The sequence below is a fragment of the Amborella trichopoda genome, chromosome 9 (genome assembly GCF_054954075.1).
Source record: "Amborella trichopoda isolate Santa Cruz 75 chromosome 9, AtrichopodaSantaCruz75HAP2 v2.0, whole genome shotgun sequence".
Classification (NCBI taxonomy): domain Eukaryota; kingdom Viridiplantae; phylum Streptophyta; class Magnoliopsida; order Amborellales; family Amborellaceae; genus Amborella; species Amborella trichopoda.
Window position 1 is genome coordinate 13,551,987 of NC_142344.1, and position 4,331 is coordinate 13,556,317.

The following is a 4,331-nucleotide window of genomic DNA, read 5'->3' on the forward strand; positions in this document are numbered from 1 at the left end:
ATCATTTTTTTTAGTAAAATTATATATTTTTTATCAATATGGGAAGTTTTTTTCCTATATTGCTTAATAAAATTATCTTTCAAATAAAATTATTTTTTTAGTAAAAAATTATGTTTCTGATCATTATGGGAACTGTTTTTCTATTTTTGTTAACAAAATTATTTTTTTGATAAAATCATGGTTTTTTAATAAATTATGTTTTATGATGAAAATGGGAAGTGGTTTTCCATTTTGCTTAGTAAAATTATTTTTTGGTAAAATTATTGTTTTTTAATAAAATTATGTTTTATGATAAATATGGGAAGTGTTTTTCTATTTTGCTTAATAAAATTATTCGTTCTATTGTTCTTATTTTTTGATAAAATCAATGCACAATACGCTGATATAGATATGGCAGATACATATAAGAACAATAGAACATATCAGTATGCAGTGCATTGATGTTTCATTTTGTTGCATATCATGAGATGTACTTTTTGTGAAGTATGCTTATTTAACTTCATCGAAAACGTATTGTATGAATTATGCTTTATCTAACTATATGGAAGAGGTCCTTTCCATTTCTTGTCTTAATTAGTTGGCTTTCTTATTTGATTTAATAGCATCAAGCTACTTTTGTTATTTGCAAAAAAGTGCATAAACTTTCATTCGTATTGTGAGCGATTTTTGTACAAAAAAAACTAGAAAGTTTTCAATGTAAGATTTGGCATAAATATGTTAATTTTCGGAAGAATATGTTACATGACAAAAATATCTTCAAAAAATATCCTAAGATATCTTCATGTACAGGACCATAGTATTCAAATATTAATTTATAAAAAATTGTTTCAATTTTCTTTTTTGTAAGATAAATATACGTAATAAGATATTATACACTTAATCTAAGTATTTCTATTTTATTATTATTAATTTTTTTAGAGTTTTGGATCCATTTGTTTAAAAAAAATCTGCTTGACCGGTTAGTCCTGTTAACCGTCCCGATTAGTCCGGTTCCAGTTCAAACCGTTCCCAACCCATATACAGTTAACCGTTCTGGTTCGATTTTACGAACACTGAGAAGGATAACTACTCATTTTTGCAAATGGAGCTACATTGTGGGAGTCCAAGCAACAAAAGTGTGTAGCTCGGTCAACTGTACAGGCCGAATACGTTGTCACAAATATTTGCAAGGCGATGTTGTGGACGAAGAGTTCCTCCAAGATTCGACATGAAATAAGACATGTATATCGTCCTCTGTACCAGTCAAGTGCAATCTACTTGAGCAAGAATTCAAGCTTCTGTTTACCACTGGATTCAAGATGGCCTTGAGAAGAAGTTATTGCAACTAGAAAAGATCAATATTGATAAAAATGCATCAAATATAATGACGAAGACCCTACCTAAAAATAAACCGGAGCTATGTAGATCCCTCCTTATTGGATTTGAGTGGGAGATAATTGGGATCCCGTTCCATGAGGAGGGACCCCAACTTTATTTGAATAAGGGGATGGGACCTGGTGTCATTAGGCCCTTTCACAGATGGGACCTGGTGTCATTAGCCCCTATGTGAAAGGGCCTAATGACCTAGGGGACAAGTCATTGGGAAGCTTACACCTTACGTGGGAGCTTTGGAGAGAGAGAGATGATTAAGCCAACCCGTTTGAAGATGTAGAAATCCTAAAAAGTAGAGGGCCTCTAGCCTCTGCTTAGAGACCTTCTAATACGTCCCCTATACTTTTTTTTTTTTCCCTTTATTAATGTTTGCTTGAGACACGGAATGAGACTTATATGTCATGTTGTCTTGAATTTTAGCTCGGGACTTGGTGAAAATAGAACTCTAACCACTAAGTTGTGGTACCTGTCACCCTGACCACCTTTGCCTAGAGCTACTCTTCCTTTTTTTTACGAGGGAAAATTCGCATACGAGATCCCAAGCTTAAAAAAACATGTACTTCTCCCTTTTCTTCCGAGGGGAAATTCGCATACGAGACCCTGGACCTACAAAAACCCATATGAGACCGAATGTCCAACATCTACTTCTTACCACTCGAACTCGTTCAAAAGTCCATCTTTGTTTGTCAAGCTGGTCTATCTTCACAGTGGTGTCACCAAAGAGGGGATTTGCACTGTACATCTTTTGTGTAGAGCAGGTTCTGATGAGATATTTCTTAGGTGGTTGGGACAAGTTGAAGGGATAAGCTTTCTTAGTTTTATTCGAGGGAAAAAGTACATTTTGCAAAATATTATCTAGACCGTCCATTTTCAAGATTTTTATATGTTTATAGATCTTTTTAATTTAACTATTTTTAAAATTTAAAATTTTATAATTAGATATGAAAATAAATCTTCATATAATCTTAAGAATTTTTTTCTCCAATTTTATATATTATTATAAAATTTGAAGGTGCGATTGGATTGCTTAAGGTTTTGCATCCTTTATAGAAACCATACGATATTTGAGGGACGATATATGGATTCGAAGTCAACATTACAAAAGGTCAAGAAAAAAAACAGCAACTTTTTAAAGTTCAAACCATAGACCTCTCTCATTGTGCCTAACCAATCGGCCAAAAGGCACATGTTATTTAGTAAATGCATTCTACGTCACGCCGTTATTTATTTATTGTAGAAAGAATGCAGGACGACATTAAAAAACGCACTGCAAATTCCATGCCGTTGTACTTTCTTCATTAAAAAACACACTTCAAATTCCATGCCGTTGTAACAATATAGAAAAAGCAGATAACGAATATGTATTGCGTACCACTCCATGTCCTAGTAGAGGGAATATAATATATCGAAGGGTGCGGTTTCTGTAAGGTTGTAACCTGAAATAATTCAATTTAGGCGTATCTAAAATTTTTATCATAACATGTAATTTTGTTGTAAAAAATTCTTAGGATTATCTTAAAATCTATTTTCATACCTAATTAGAAAATTTTAAATTCTAAAAATGGTTAAAATCAAGTAGATCTATAAATATATGAAAATCTTGAAAATGGACGGTCTAGATAATTTGTTGCAAGATGCATTATTTTTTGGATTAAATTTTTTTTTTTAATATATATTCATACATTTCGATATCGAGATGATCGATTAGAGAGTTTTTCAACATTAAAACAATATTTTCGATAGATTTTTGAGGTGTATCTGTGATTCTACATTTTAAGGTTGCAACCTTTTATAAACTTTTCCCATAAATCAAATATGATAATATGTGAATATAAATATGAACAATGACTTTTTACATTCCATTAGACAAGTTAGCGTTCATAACATGATTTTAAAAAAGAAAAAGTTTATGAAAGTGTGAGACTCTAAACAATCAAATTAAGGCGCTTGTCAAAAATTTATTAAAAAAAGTTGTTTCGATGCTAAAAACCCTCAATTCGATCATCTCAACCTCAAGATGTATGGACGTGAGAAAAAAAAAAGTTTTCAAGTATTGAAAATAGTGCATCTTCTAATGTATCATCTAGACCGTCAATTTTCAAGATTTTCAAGTATTCATAGATTTGCTCAATCTACACTATTTTCGAACTTTAAGTTTTATTATTAGAGATCAAAATAAATTTTCAGGCCATCATAAAGATTTCTAATATTAAAACAACATATTTTGGCACTATTTAAAGGTGTGTGCTATTTTGATTGCTTAGAGCCTCAGCCTTACACAAACCGTGCCTTTTTAAAAATAGACGCGGTCATGGAAATATTAGCCGTTATAACGCTGAAACTTTTACCCATGATGTTATATAATCGTTATATGATGCGGGGAGGGATGTAAAAGCGGCTTATATGATAAATGCTGATTGTATTTTGGTGTAACGATCATTATGTAACGGCTTAGAGCTCATGTATCGGGTTTCCAACTGTAATAATGAAATAATGTTAGGAAGTTGAGATATGGGTAAAAATGTAGATTTGATCAGTGAATGATTTTACATTCAATTGTGTTGAAGAGATACGAGCTCAAGACTTTTATGTAGGAGCATGGTTTTAAAAAGGTCGTCCTAACGGAAATATCGGCCGTTATAACCCTAAACTCTTACTCATAATGTTATGCACAGGATTGCAATTTTAATAATGAAAGTGGATATAACGGATTGCATTTCAAAATAATGGAAACAACAGCCAACATTTTGAAGGAATGCTCTCTTTTGTAACGCGCTGGCCCTTTATTAAACGGTAACGGACAAGGCCGGTCTTAAAGGTTTTTCAAAAGCATATAAAACAAGAGGCGATTAGTAATAAACGCCGTGCGAAGGGAATTGTGCGAATCACTTGCTTTGTGTGCCTCAAAAGTAAACAAGATTCTTCCTTGAACACTAATCATTAAAGATAGGAAATGAAGA